Source organism: Bubalus bubalis, chromosome 23, assembly GCF_019923935.1.
Source record: "Bubalus bubalis isolate 160015118507 breed Murrah chromosome 23, NDDB_SH_1, whole genome shotgun sequence".
NCBI lineage: Eukaryota > Metazoa > Chordata > Mammalia > Artiodactyla > Bovidae > Bubalus > Bubalus bubalis.
Genome location: NC_059179.1, coordinates 21,463,177 through 21,478,970, shown reverse-complemented (window position 1 = coordinate 21,478,970; position 15,794 = coordinate 21,463,177). Strand labels below are relative to the sequence as shown.

General features: G+C 45.1%; 1 protein-coding gene across 6 annotated transcripts in view; it reads left to right on the top strand.

Moving 5' to 3' along the window:
- PKD2L1 (polycystin 2 like 1, transient receptor potential cation channel) overlaps positions 1–15,794 on the top strand; it is a 74,472-nt gene that overhangs the window by 2,190 nt on the left and 56,488 nt on the right. For 5 of the 6 annotated variants that reach the window (XM_044935330.2, XM_044935329.2, XM_044935327.2 and 2 more), the window contains one exon: positions 15,061–15,192. The gene's annotated coding sequence lies outside the window, so the exon portion shown is untranslated. Of the gene's footprint in view, positions 1–3,798; positions 3,896–15,060; positions 15,193–15,794 lie in introns of all 6 variants that reach the window. The other variant, XM_044935328.2, reaches the window with a different exon arrangement.

Below are 15,794 nucleotides of genomic sequence, written 5' to 3'. Positions count from 1 at the left end.
TGTACTGGCAGGGAAATCCAAGCATGAACTTTGATATCAAGAAGTATTAGGTCAGTGGCAAATTAGAAGTTATAAATAAGTATATGATCAATATTTGTATTCAATTGCATGTATACATTGATTAAGATGATAGGTGTTTTAATGCATAATAGGAAAGCACAAAATATGCTTGGGAGATGAAGATTGGACCTATAAATCTTGCTTTGTGAAAAGGGGTGCAGGGTACCATGGCAGTTTCTGGACTGATGTTGATCTATGGATTAATTTAATCCCTATAAAAATCCAACAGATTTCTTTGAGGAAATAGACAAGCTGACTCTAAAATCTAAGTGGAAATGCAGAGGGTCAAGAGTAGCCAAAAATTATCTTGGAGAAAAAGAACAAAGTTGAAGGAGTAAAAATATTTTAATTAGGACTTACCATAAGCCTAGAGTATTCAAGAGAGTGTGGTATTAGGAAAATAGAGACAAATAGGTCAATGAAACAAATTAGAAATTTTAGAAGCCCACCAACACATGTTAACTGATTTTTTACAATGGTCCCAGGTCAGTACAATGTGAGAGGAAAAGTCTCTTTTAACAAGTATTGCTGGGACAACTGGATAACCATATAGGTTAAATGAACCTCAACCTCTAGCTCATTCCACACACACACAAAATTAATTTGAGAGCTAAATGTAAACCTACAACTATAAAGTTTCCATATAGAACAGAGGAAAAGATCTTTGTGACCTTGAGGTAGGCAAAGGTTGTTTGGACAGGATACAAAAAAGCAAGAACCATGGGGTGGGGAAATGGATAAATTAGACTCAAGAAAGTTAACATTTTCTGATACCAAAAGGAACTATTAAGAAAACAAATAGATAAGACAGTGAATGAGAACATATATCACAGCACATAAAAAGATAACTCAGAAAAATGATATAAGATTTAAACATACATTTCACAAAAGGAGGTATAAAAATAGCCAATAAGCACATGAAAAATTGCTGAACAGCACTAGTCTTAGATATGACACCTAAAGCATAGGCAACAAAGGAAAAAACTAGATAAATGGAACTTCATCAAAATTAAACCTTTTATGCTTCAGGGGTTATTATCCAGAAAGTGAAATGACAACCCACAGAATGGGAGAAAATGTTTGCATATCATATATCAGAAAATTAATTCATATCTAGAACGGACTAGTAATTCTTACAACTCGGTAATAAAAACCCAATTAAAAATAGGTACTGCTCCAAAGAATCGCAAATGACCTATAAGCATAGGAAAAGTTGCTCAGCATTGTTAGCCACTAGCAAAATGCATGTCAAAACCAAGATGAGATACTTGATGCCCATTAGGATGGCTATATTCAATAAAACATAAAAAGTGGTGAGGATATGGATACATTGAAGCCTTGCTATCAGTAATGGAAAATGGTGCAGCCACTTTTGAAAAACAGTTTGGCAGCTCCTCAAAAGATTAAACATGGAGTTACCATATGGTCCAGAATTTCACTCCCAGGTATATCCCCAAGATAAATAAAAATATATGTGCACAGATAAATGTCTATACAGATATTCATAACAGCCGGAAAAAAAAAAAATAAAGGAGACAACCTAAACACCCATTGACTGACTAATGGATAAATAAGAGGCAGAATGTTTTACAGAGGAATATTATTCAGCATTTAAAAAAAAAGAATGAAGTACTGGTACATACCATGACATAAATGAACCTTGAAAATATGCTAAGGGCAAGAAACCACTCAACAAAGAACCACATGATACCACATATATGAACTGTCCAGAATAGTGAGATCTGTAGAAACATAAAGTAATTTATGTTGTTGTAAATAAACATAATAAGGAAATTTATTGTAAATAAACAATAAAGTAAATTTGTTGTTGTCATTTGGTAACTAAGCTGAGTCTGACTCCTTGCGATCCATGGAGTACAGCCCACCAGGGTCCTCTGTCCATGGGATTTCCCAAGCAAGAATACTGGAGTGGGTTGTCATTTCCTTCTCCACAGGATCTTCCAGACCCAGGGATCAAACCCTTGTCTCCTGCTTTGGCAGGCGGATTCTTTACCACTGAGCAACCAGGGAATCCCTATAAGGGCTGAGAACACGCTGAATGTTGGTGACCATGTGAAATCTCTGAAACCCTCAAACGTTGCTGGTGGAAGCATGAAACAGTACAAATACTTTGAAAACAGTTTGGCAGTTTCTTAAAATGCTGAATACTCCCATCCGAAGATCCAGTAATTCCACTCCTGGAACTGTCCTCAAGTGAAATGAAAACAAAAAGACTTGTACAAGAAAATTCATTATAGCTTCATACTTTATAGCCTCAAATGGGAAACATCCCCAAAGTTGCTCCAGGAGGAGAATGGATAAACAATGTATGGAAAGAATGAGCTATAAACACATGCAACAACATGGATGATTCTTTAAAAAAAAACATGCTCACCAAAAGCTAGACACCAAAAGTAACATAGTGACTGATTTCCTTTTTATGAAATCTAGTAAGAGGAAAAACTAGTGTGTAGTGTGAGAAGGCAATAAAATATTCATTGAACCCCTACTCTATAGCAGGCACTGTTCTAGGAGTTGGGAACACTGGTGATAAAGCTCCCCATTCTTGCCTTCATGGAGTTTACATTCTGATGGGAGAGACAATTAACAGACATTTAATAGCAAGTGCAGGGGGGAAAAAAGAATAAGGGAATTTAGAGCAAATTGTTCTATGAAATGCAGAAACTTTGGAGATTCTGGGCATGATCTGTGCTCAAGAGGAGCCCAAAGCTCATGTCTTTTTTTTTTTTTTTTTTAAATTACAGTTTGCTGGCCCTAATAGTCTGCTGCTTCAATATTTGTGCCTATTTCTGGACTGGGTTCCCACTTAACTATGACTTTTCTGGCTCCCCTTTGGGATACAAATGTGTACTCAGGACTTGCTGTCCTGAGTGTTTCTGGGCTGGACCCAGAGTAGACAATCACTCCTGGGTGAGGTTCATTTCTAGGCTGCAGGTAGTTGCAAGGGACAACCTACGGGCAGAACTCGCCAGAACTGCTGAGTCTCTTCACCTGGCCTCTGTCCTTTCTTGACCTCTGCCAGAGGTGAGGAGGTTTTGTGGCCTTGCTTTTCTCTCATTTTACTTCCCTTCAGGAGCTGGCAGCTGAACTCTCCCCCATACTTGTGCTCTTGCATTTATCTGACCTCTGACTTACAGGGATTCTTAAGAAAAGGGAGGACAGTTCAGAGGACTTTCCCACCTCTTCCCACAGCTGAGAAGGCAAAGATTTTCCCCACCCACATGACAAGAAAGAACATGACCCCACGCAGGCAAGCAGGTCACTATCAGGAGAGAGAGAGATACTTCTGGGACATAGAGGTGCTTCTCAGCCTGGCATCAGCTCTTCCCCTTGTGTGAAGGCCTATCTTTAGTGACCTGGCCTCTCCAAGCTTGGCTTTGGGTGTTCCACGCTAAGCAGCCCAGTGGGAGGCCAGTAGTCTTCCATGGGAGGCCATGATCCTCCTGGAGGGGGAGTCCTTCAGGTGTTGGGGTGGGAAGAGTAGCCCAAGCCCAAACTTTCAGGAAGCAGCAGACTTGTGAGGCAAGGTTCCTTCTCCATTTTTCACCTCCTGTGACTGTGAGTCATTCTTGGCTACAGAACCAGCTGCCACATTGTCAGGACAGTCCCTTTGTGGATTCCACGTGGCCAGGGCAAAGGTTTTGAAATGTAGGGGCTCTACGTTGCATGCCGGTGATTCTGTCGGTTTATGAGTGTCTCTCTGCTTTCTGGATCCAGGGTGAAGCCTCCAGAATCCTTGTTCTGAAGACCCTGGCGTCCTGAGTGTTAGGATACTGGCTCCCTGTTGCTTTGTAACTGACCACATCACAGCATAGTAGGTTTCAGCTTTCTTTCCCTTTGTGTAGTAGGCAGTGGGATGACACAGTAGACAACCCCGCTTGAGAAATAAGCCGACACTTGAGAATATGGAAAATAGCAAGATTCCAGAACCAGTTCCTTTCATTTCCAACTCTCGTCCCAGCTTCATCTCCAACTTGCTCTTTTAACACTTTGTCCTTCAGTTTCTCCTCTGCGAAATGGAGGCAAGCCATCTTCAGTTTATCATATACTTCTCTCATAGGAGGGAAGTTAATAAATACCTAGCTCTGGTCTTCCAGGGGTTTGGGGAAAGGATGAGGGCCCATGTGAGTGGCTTTCTGTACACATGTGACCTGTATCCCAGGAAATCACATGATTCTCATGAATACTTGCTTGTGTCACAGAAAGGCCCCCGTACTGGACACAGTTTGGGCCTCTCTTTTCCCTTCCCTTGACTTGTTTAGGAAGACAGGGCTTGAGGACACATGTCTGGGATCATGGCACATTAGGCTGCAGAAGGAAAGAGGGAGATGGAGTGGCAGCCTAGTGGTGGGGGCTGGTCCTTGGGTAACACTTCCCTTGAGGATCTGTGACTGTCCCAGTCAAATGTCAAATGGGGGTGGGGGAGTACGTTCACAGATCTTCATGCGACCTGGATAGCCCACTCGACAATCTCTTCCTTTTGCCCTCAGGGCTCCCTGTATGGAGAAGCCAGTAACATCGATAATATCTGAACCTGGGGAGGCTAGGTTTACAGAAGGACAGGCTGCGACCCTCATAGGTGCTCAGGGACTTCAGGCCTGTCTCCTGCCCCAAATCCCCCCGATCTGTTCTTCCTTCCTTCCTTCTTCCTCCCACTTTCCCACAGATCTGAGCCAAACTTTGGATGTACATAAGTGAAGGTAAGGGCTTCCCAGTGGCACTAATGGTAAAGAATCCACCTGCTAATGCAGGAGACGCAAGTTCATTCCCTGCATCAGGAAGATCCCCTGGAGGAGGAAATGGCACCCAGTGGCAACCCACTCTGGTATTCTTGCCTGGAGAATCCCATGCACAGAGGAGCCTGGTGGGTACAGTCCATGGGGTCACAAAGATCGCACATGACAGCACACGCACACACAAGTAGAGAGAATTCATTTCCTTGACCTAACGTCCTACCCGATGGTGATAGTAATTAGGCTCATTTCCTCCCCCATGACTGACAGGTACCCAAGGCTTCTCTTCAGCCCCTCAGATCCTGAGATTAAAGTGTCTGCTTGCTCAAACAAGCACACTGAGACAAGGTGTGATCTAGCCAGCCCCACGTCACTGTCTTCCCTCCTGCCCATGGCCTTGTGACATCAGGGCAAGAGGCCAGAGCTGTACAGACTGTCATCACCCTCCTGACCTCAAGATTTTCCGTGGGACCTGGCAATGTGGAGGACGGCTGGAAGTCAGCACCCACATCTGGCCTGGGGTTGTCCCCGGCCTGTTCTCTGTGCAGAGACAAGGGGCAGGACCCTCCTGGGCTATGGGCTCCTTCCTATCTCATGGTCCAAGCTGAGTCACAGGCAGCAGACAGCCAGGAGAGCTAGCGTCGGTGCTCCTGCCCAGACCAGTGGGGACCATTCTGGGCACCCACTGGCTTCTGGGGGAGATTGAGTAAAACAAGGGGTGGAGACCCTGCACTTCCATAAATATATCAGCTCTCTCATTCAGTGAGTATGGAGTGCCACATGGTCCCAGGCACAGTGGTAAGTGCTTAAGTCATAAAGAGATCCTGACCTTGGACAACTCACCATAGTAGTGGAGATCCTTATAACTCTGGGTGATGGTGTTTAGCACAGGTTCTATGGACTCCAGGGAGAGGCACATACCAGACCAGCTTGGGAGAATCAAGGGAGACTTCCTGGAGGAGGTGGCAGTGTTGAGTCTCAAGGTACCACTGGGATGGATGTGGAGAAGGGCAGTTGACAAGTTTAGAGGCTCAGAAGAGGAAGAGAGACTCAAAACGGACACTCTGCTGATTAGGACCTGAAACACGCTCCTCCAAGGACCCAGGCCAGAGAGATGGTGCGAGGTCTTGTGCTGTGTGATCCTAGTTGAGGAGAGGTTGGGGCACTTTCCAGCCAGCTCCCCATTTGACTGCGTGTCTGTGTGTTTACACCATCCCCAGAGCTGTGGTCTACCTCACCGGATCCCTCCTTCCCCAGATTTTGCCCTGTCAGGCCTAGAACAGCAGTGTGTATGTGTGCGTGCCTGTGTGTACGCGCATACAGCCATGTGCCGCTGCGTGTCCTCAGTGGGTGGGGCAGGTCTGGCGCCTCTACCAAGTAATTCCTACCTGTCTCTGGGAACTGGGCCTATGTCTGCAGATCAGAGTGAATGCTACTGGGCGCAGTTAATGGGAAGAGTGTGGGACCACAGGCTAACAGTCTGTGCATGCGAGACTTGGGGACAAAGGTCTTATTAGGACCAGGTCCAGGATGGTGATCTCACTGACACCCTGGGGAGGTGACACCCAGGGACAGATCATGGGACTGGGGCCAGGCTGGCAGTTTCTGTGGTGGCCTGACTTTTCACCAGGGCTCTTACCCCAGCCAGGGAAGTTGTCCCATACCTGAGCATTTCATCTGTAGTGGGCAGCAAGAAGGACAGGCCCAGGGCCTCCAATAACAAATACCTGAGCTGGAAGGAAAGCCTTTCTTGCCCTGACTCTGTTCTGAGCTGAATGGAGAAGAGAGGGCCTGCCCCAGCCTTGCTTTTGTGGTCAGAGAGAGGTGTGCCCCGCTTGCTTCGTATAGTGGCTAAGGGGAGTCTCAATGTCTTCCAAAATTCCAAATCAATGTTCCCTCTGTCCTACAGGTGGAAGGTTAGAGGCCTTAACCATTCCATGCCCTCAGCACCTCTCTTTTGCATCTCTCCCTCCCTCCTTGTTGTTCCCTGCAGGCCCCTACCCGAACCCAGCCCCCATGAGGCACCCTCTCCCCAGCTGATCCAGCCTCTGGCCTCCACAGGCGGTTGGCCTGCTCTCCCCTGCCCTTCCCTTTGCCTGATAGTAACCTCTTCCACAGCTGATGTCACCCCGCTTTGCACTGACACAGCAGTTGAGCCGGGTACAGCAGGGCTGCACGGGCCAGAGGGCAGCTGTCTGTGTCCCAAGTCAGGCTTCCCTTGGTGCCTCCTCCCCGCAGCCTCTCCCTCTGAACCAGTGTATCCACCTGAGGATTGTGTGTTGACTGAGCCTTCACAGTGCCCCGTGGACTCTTAGTTCTCTGTTGTGCAGGGGTGGTGGTGGGCGGGGGGGAGGTGATGGAGAATGCAGCCAAGGCTCCAAAGCTGCTCCCGGGGAGCTCACAGCTTTCCAAAGGAAACAGGACAAAGTACAGTAGCCAACTGGGCAGGATAACATCTAATGACAGCAGGGTATAAATGTACCATGTTAAATGGGGAATGGGTTCAGGAGAGGCTCCTACCCGAAGTGCTCTAGAACTGGTTAAAGGAGAGAATGGGCCTGAGACAAACTCATTTAGCAATTTTTTGAGCGTCTGTTCCTGTGCACTGGCCTGGTGCTTTGACAAGCTACTAATATTTATTGATATAGTTAGACTATTTTACAAGGCTCAGAAAGCTGTATCAGTCTGGGGCTATTAGGGTAGGGGTAATGTGGGGGGGACATATCAGCTCCCTTTGCCTAGGGGTGGGTAGATACTTCATAGATTTGTCTAGCAAGGAGTTCATTCCAAGCATAGAACAAATGTGCTGAGTGGGGAGTGGAAAGGAGTCTTGCTAGTCCCATTGCCCCCATCCTGGTTCCATCAACCCTGGAACTAAGGTCTGGGCCCCTGGGCAGGTTACAGTCTGGAAGCCCACCCCACCACCACCACCTTCCACATCACCTGGAGGTGTCTTCCTTTCATTTTACTCCCCATTGCCACCTTTCTTCTCCATTTCTCTCTGCCCAAGAGGAAAAAGGGGAAATCCCACACTTGCCCTCAGCTTCCTCTTTGTCATCTAGGTGTAAATGATGAAATTGGGGTAGATTGCCAGGTCATTCTCTGCTGCTCCCATGCCAGGGGTTGCCTGGATTCCCTTTTAAACTCCCAAGTTACTTCCTCCCATTTCCATAAGGCACTCTGCGTTTGCAATGTCACCTGGCCCAGACATGTTCTTGCAGAATCCTTGCTTTCCCCATGTGCTTCTTTGAAGCAGCACCCCAGAGAGCCAACTGTATTCAGCCCATTCCTGCCAAGCCTGTCTTTCAGCTGAGGACCAGCCAGGAGACAGAGGGGCAAAGCCCAGAGGTCCGAGCACAGTAAACCCTCAGCACTCAGGGCAGCCCTCGGAGGCAACTGACGTCGTAAGTCCCTGTCATGCTGGGCACCCACAAGTCTTCTTCCCTAACACCCTTCTCCCCAAACTTCTGCTTTCTGTGGGCAAATGCCAACTTCTTCCTGGCCCCCAAGAGCTACCTGGCCCTCTGGACCACTTGGCAAAGCTATGGCTGCCCTGTTATGCACTTGGCCTTGGTAGAGGCCAGAACATACTGACAACTCTGGTGCCAGGGGAGGCTCATCTGAGACAGCAGGGCCCCAAGAAAGGGGTGGGCCTGCTGCTGGCCAACCTGTCTCCTGCTGGGCCAGACTGGCGCCTGGGCCTGTGGGTCAGGGCTGAAGCCAATACCCAGTTAATCCCATCACCTCCTTCAGTTTTCGAGAGCTTATAAGCAAGAAGGTGCCAAAGGCAGGGGCCTTGAAAAGGTAGGGCTTTCTTGGGAGGGTATAGTGCTTGGATTCATCCAGGAAAGTGGAGAATTGGATGCAGCATGCAGCACATGGGAGGAGATGGTCACTGGGGGAGGGGTTAGGGAGTGGGGCATGAAGTCAGCACAAGAGGTGTGAAGTGGAGATTGAACTGCCCCCCTCAGAGGTGGGGAACACAGATGGCCCTTGGTGGAGACTACTGAGGGCTGTTGTTCAGTCTCTAAGTTGCGACAATTTGCGACCCCATGGATTGCAGCACACCAGGTTTCCCTGTCTTTCACTATCTCCTGGAGTTTGCTTAAACTCATATCCATTGAGTCGGTGATGCCATCCAACCATCTCATCCTCTGTCGTCCCCTCCTCCTCCTGCCTTCAATATTTCCCAGCATCAGGGTCTTTTCCCATAAGTCAGCTCTTTGCATCAGGTGGCCAAAATATTGGAGCTTCACCTTCAACATCAGTCTTTCTAATGAATATTCAGGGTTGATTTCCTTTAGGATTGACTGGTTTGGTCTCCTAGCTGTCCATCAGACTCTCAAGAGTCTTCTCAAGCACCACAATTGGAAAGCATCAGTTCTTCGGTACTCAGCCTTCTTTATGGTTCAACTCTCACATCCATACATGACTAATGGAAAAACCATAGCTTTGACTAGACTGACTTTGGTGGCAAAGTGATATCTCTGCTTTTTAATATGCTGTCTAGTTTGGTCATAGTTTTTCTTCCAAGAAGTGAGCATCTTTTAATTTTGTGACTGCAGTCACCATCTGCAGTGATTTTGGAGCCCAAGAAAATAAAATCTGCCACTGTTTCCACTTTTTCCCCTTCTATTTGCCATGAAGTGATGGGACTGGATGCCATGATCTTAGTTTTTTGAATGTTGAGTTTTAAGTCAATTTTTTCACTCACCTCTTTTTACGTTCATCAGGAAGCTCTTTACTTCCTCTTGGCTTTCTGCCGTTAGAATGGTATCATCTGCATATCTGAGATTGCTAATATTTCTCCTGGCAATCTTAATTCCAGTTTGGGATTCATCCAGCTCGCATTTTGCATGTTGAACTCTGCATAGAATTTAAATAAGCAGGGTGACAATATACAACCTTGGTGTTCCCCTTTGCCAACGTGGAACCAGTCTGTTGTTCAATGTCAGGTTCTAATTGTTGCTTCTTGACCTGCATACAGGTTTCTTAGGAGACAGGTAAGGTGGTCTGGTATTCCCATTTCTTTAAGAATTTTCTACAGTTTGTTGTGATCCATACAGTCAAAGACTTTCATGTAGTCGATGAAGAAGATGTTTTTCTGGAATTCTCTTGCTTTTTTAATGATCCAATGAATGTTGGCAATTTGATCTCTGGTTCCTCTGCCTTTTATAAATCCAGCTTGTACATCTGGAAGTTCTCGGTTCACATACTGTTGAAACCTTGCTTGAAGGATTTTGAACATTACCTTGGTAGCATGTGAAATGAGTGCAAGTGTCCTGTAGTTTGAACAGTCTTTGGCATTAACTTTCTTTGGAATTGGAATGAAAACTGACCTTTTCCAGTTCTGTGGCCACTGCTGAGTTTTCCAAGTTTGCTGGCATATTGAGTGCAGTACTTTAACAGCATCATCTTTTAGGATTTGACATAGCTCAGCTGGAATTTCATCACCTCCACTAGCTTTGTTTGTAGTAATGCTTCCTAAGGCCCACTTGACTTCACACTCCAGGATGTCTGGCTCTAGGTGAATGATGACACCATCATGGTTATCTGGGTCATTAATATTTTTTTTGTATAGTTCTTCTATGTATTCTTGCCACCTCTTAATTTCTTCTGCTTCTGTTCTCTTCTTGCCGTTTCTGTCCTTTATCGAGCCCATCTTTGCCTGAAATGTTCCCTTGGCATCTCTAATTTTCTTGAAGAGATCTCCAGTTTTTCCCATTCTATTGTTTTACTATATTTCTTTGCATCGTTCACTTAAGGCTCCCTGATATTCTCTGGAACTCTGCATTCAGTTGGGTATATCTTTCCCTTTTTCCTTTGCCTTTCGCTTCTCTTCTTTTCTCAGCTATTTGTAAGGCCTCCTCAGACAACCATTTTGCCTTCTTTCATTTTTTTCCCTTGGGGGTAGTTTTGGTCACCCCCTCCTGTACAATGTTATGAACCTCTGCCCATAGTTCTTCAGGGAGTCTGTCTACCAGATCTAATCCCCTTGAATCTATTCATCACCTCCACTCTATAATCATAAGGGATTTGATTTAGGTCATACCTGAATGATCTAGTGTTTTTCCCTACTTTCTTCAATTTAAGCCTGAATTTTGCAATAAGGAGCTCATTACCTAAGCCACAGTCAGCTCCAGGTCTTGTTTTTGCTGACTGTATATAGTTTCTCCATCTTTGGCTGCAAAGAATATATTCAGTCGGATTTCAGTATTGACCATCTGACAATGTCCATGTGTAGAGTCATCTCTTGTGTTGTTGGAAGAGAGTGTTTGCTATAACCAGTGTGTTCTCTTGGCAGAACTCTGTTAGCCTTTGCCCTGCTTCATTTTGTACCTGAGGGCCGAGGCTGTTCCTTTTCCAAAGGAAGGTGTAGAGGCCATGAAAACAGGCCTTACAGATTTCCATCTACTGGTGGGATAATTGACCAAGAGCCTCCACCTGGGGCACTTATAGGTGAGCAGCCCAGCCAATAATCGAGCTTAGCAGGGATACTAAGGCAGGCTCCTTCCTGGGAGACACAGAATTCTCCTGGTGGTTTGTTTGGGCTCCCTAAAGGTCTTGGCCAACGTTTCTGAGACTAACTATACTGCAGAAGGCTCCACACCAACTTTCCTACTCTCTCCTCTTCATTTGGGGTCAGACTGACATTCTAGTCTGACAACTCTCCCAGCATTCCTAGGCGCACTCCCTATTTTCACTTGCAAGCGTTTCCCACACTAAAACCCCTCACAAGCTTTATTCTTGGCTTCTGCTTCTCAGACGACACAGATTAACACAAAAAGCTACCATGCCTCCAGAATGATAAATCCCTGTGGGTTAGGACCTGTTAGCAGAGTTACCAAGCAGAAAATAATAAGTAACAGGAAGGAGCAGAGGAGAGAAACAGTCCCTAGGTTGGAGACTCTCTGAGTACACAGCCTTTCAAACTGGGCAAGGGTACTGCTACCACCTGGTGGACATTTTATGCAAAGCACCATTGTGCCTTCCCACTCTGCTCTGTGATTCTGCTCAAGAAGGTGGGAGTGAAGAATCTATTCTGGACCTTGGGATCCCCTCTCCCTCATTTCGGAGAAGGCAATGGCACCCCATTCCAGTACTCTTGCCTGGAAAATCCCATGTATGGAGGAGCCTGGTAGGCTGCAGTCCATGGGGTCGCTAAAAGTCAGACACAAGTGAGCGACTTCACTTTCACTTTTCATTTTCATGCATTGGAGAAGGACATGGCAACCCACTCCAGTGTTCTTGCCTGGAGAATCCCAGGGACAGGGGAGCCTGGTGGGCTGCCGTCTATGGGGTCGCACAGAGTCGGACACGACTGAAGCGACTTAGCAGCAGCAGCAGCTCCCTCATTTACAGCATAAATTATAAGAATTGAATTCCAGATTCAAATGTTTATCCTTTAAAGTCAGCACCACGGTTGGACATCTGTATAGATACTAAAAATCACTAGCTTGTATACTTAAACGGGTAAACTGTATGATCTGTGAATTATATCTCAATAAAGCTGTTTTTAAAATTCAGCACCAGAAGAGGAGTTGGAATGAACTGAAACTTCTATTTTATTTAAAATAATTTTTATTTTTAAAAGGAAAAAATAGAAGAATTTTAATTTTAATTTGGAGGATAGTTGATTTACAATGTTGGGTTTGTTTCAGATATTATGAACTGAAGTTTTTAGAACATGAAGATGAGGATGGTTGGTTTCGGTTTCTTGCTGCTGCTGCTAAGTCGCTTAGTCGTGTCCGACTCTGTGCAACCCTGTAGACGGCAGCCCACCAGGCTCCCCCGTCCCTGGGATTCTCCAGGCAAGAACACTGGAGTGGGTTGCCATTTCCTTCGGTTTCTTGGGACATCCCCAAGCAGATGTGCAAGAAGCTCACCCAGCAGGCACTCAAATACTTAGTAAATTTACATGTGCAGTTAAATGGAGCCACTTCATTCATTGCCTTGCCACCCACTCTTTAACCTTTACACCCCTGCTCCTCCAAATCAGGCATCTCTAGCCTCCTCACTTTTCAAGGTCTCCTGAGAGATTCTAGTCTAAACATCCAGAAGCTTTTATTGGAATTCTTGACCTTTTAACACCATTTGATACCGTCCATCAGTGCCCACTTCTTCAAACACTCCTCCTCTGACTTTCCTGTCTTGAAAATCTCTGGTCCTCCTCCTGTCTCTAATGACTCTTTCTCCCTTTTGGCTCCTCTTCCATCCTCCAACTCAAGTTCTTTTCTTTCTCTATTCAGTCTAATCCTTTGGCAATCTTAACTGTTCCTGTGGCTCCAATAAACTTCTAGCCACACAATCCCCATATTACTGTCCGTAGTCTTTATTGCCCTCTTAAACTTCAGCCCAAATTGTTCAACAGCCTCTCAGATTTCGTCATCTTAACACTTTAGGCTCAAATATGCTTAAAGCCAAATTCATCACCTTCCTACTGAAACTCACTCCTCTTTTGCTCCATCTCCCTACCCACCTTGTAACAGCATCACCACTCTTCCAGTTGTCCGGGTTTGAGACCTTAGATCTGCCTCTGATTTCTCTCCCTTGTACCTCACATTCCTTCGGGTGCGTTGTAGTCCCGGCAGATGCCACCTAAGAGACTTCTCATATATCTTTCCTTTCCTTTCTAATCTTATTTCACCGCATGAAATTCATACTTTCATTATCTGTCCCTGAACTAACACAGTAATTTTCCAACTGATTTGCTTGCTTCCAGTCTCTCCCCAAACCAACCTATCCTGTTGTCAGACTGTTTTCCATAAAATATAGCTTTAATGAAGTTACTCTGTTCAGATGCTTTGTCTTTCTGTTGCCTAATAAATAAAATGGCTAGTATACGAGGCCTTCCATATTTTCTCCCAACCCTCTTTCCAGGCTCCCTTTCTATACTCCAGCCAAAGTGGGCTTGTTCTTCCAAAAGAGACTTACTTTCAACTTCCCATCTGCCTGGCTTCGTACACACTGCTGCCCCTGCAGGCTGACATGCAGGAAGTCATTACCACTGTCGTCAGACCCCACTTGGAAGCCTGACGCCACCATTAAGTTCTCTCTCTGATCCTCGGTTTCTTCCACCTGTAAAATAGAGATAATGAAAAGCTAATTGTATGAGAGTTAACTGAGATCATGTTAATACACAGTAAAGTATCTGGCATTGTGGTTCAGTGGTAATTAGAAGGACTGATACTGAAGCTGAAGCTCCAATACTTTGGCCACCTCATGCAAAGAGTTGACTCATTGGAAAAGACTCTGATGCTGGGAGGAATTGGGGGCAGGAGGAGAAGGGGACGACAGAGGATGTGATGGCTGGATGGCATCACCGACTCGATGGATGTGAGTTTGAGTGAACTCCGGGAGTTGGTGATGGACAGGGAGGCCTGGTGTGCTGCAACTCATGGGGTCGCAGAGAGTCGGACACGACTGAGCGTCTGAACTGAACTGAACTGAACTGATACCTTATTGTGCTGTGCTCAGTCGATTCAGTCGTGTCCGATTCTTTGCGACCCTATGGACTGTAGCCTGCCAGGCTTCTCTGTCCATGAGATTTCCCTGGCAAGGAAAATTATTATTTTTTCCGAGTATGAAAGTACTCATAATCATTGTAGAAAAAATTAGCAAAACAATAAGCATCTATAATCACACCATCCAGAGCTGCCATTACTAAATATTTTTATTCTTCAATATTAGTCCTTTTTTTTGATGCATATATCTAAGTATATACAGAGAAAATTTGAATTCTGTACATGTATATGCCAGAAATTTTAACATAACATACATGAGCTTTTTCTTACGACATTAAATGTTACTCAAAAATATTGCTAATTTCTGCACAACAATCCATAATGTGAATGTGTCTTAATTTATTTGATATTTTTTCTATTGTTGGATATTTGGGCTTCCTCTTTTCCAGCTTTTTTAAAAATTAATAACTGTTATCAATCACGCTGATAGAGATACCAAGATAGATTTCTCAATTTGAGATAACAGGGCCAGTGGAACAAAAGAAAAGAAAGCTCTTGGTTCTAAATTCCTGTTCAGGAAGTTTTTAAAAAAACAATTTGAAAAACGATTGACCTTTATTGAGGTGTGATTGCCATACAAAAAGCTGTATTTATTTAATGTGTACCACTTACTGAGTTTGGCAATAAGTATACAGCTTTATAACCATCACCTCAGGAAATTTTAATCAATTTGTAGTTTCACCAGTTACTCTAGCTCTTTTATTCATTTGTCTCTTTTTCAGCTTTTGAAGAGATAACCAATTTCAGGAGTGAAAAAGTGGTTGGATTCCCTGTTTTTGGAAAGAAGCTAAGGCATGAGTAATTCAAGCTTAGATCAGCTCCCATTCCAGTGACCATGAGGGACAAAGATGACTGTAAGTTTTAATATTTCTTGCAGTGTTGTAACTTGGTTCTCGTTTGGTGTTTTAACTTGGTCTGTTTCCTTGTGCGTACTATCAGTAAAACATGTCTGCCTCTCAGAAACTGTGGTGCGCTGCAGGGACAAGAAGCGGGCAGAGAGATAGAAATCATCATTCCATTCCTCACTGACCTCAGAATGTTGGATCTCCTGCTGCAGAGCCCCAAAGCACCTGTTGCTTCTCCCTTGCAGTACTTTTTATGATGATAAACCATCAATTATTTGTATATTTGTTTGATGTTTATCTTCCTCACCAGAGTCTAAATTTCATGAGGCAGGTGGCCCTAAGGATCGCCTTTGCTATTTCAGTAAACATCTGTGGAGTGAATTATGATTAGAATGAGAACTCAGGATGGAAAAAGATGTGGCTTCTCTAATGGGGCTCTCAGAGGGAGGGACAAGGAGGTATGGTGAATGTTTGCCCTGAGAGCCTGAGGTGATGCTGGAAGAGTGAACCCCGAGGGACCTGCCCTGGGGCTCCAGTCTCGCCTCGTCCCAGGCTTGGGACAGTCAGTCAAAGTGCCTCATGTGAAATGTGGTGAGTGGCTCTGAGGAGAA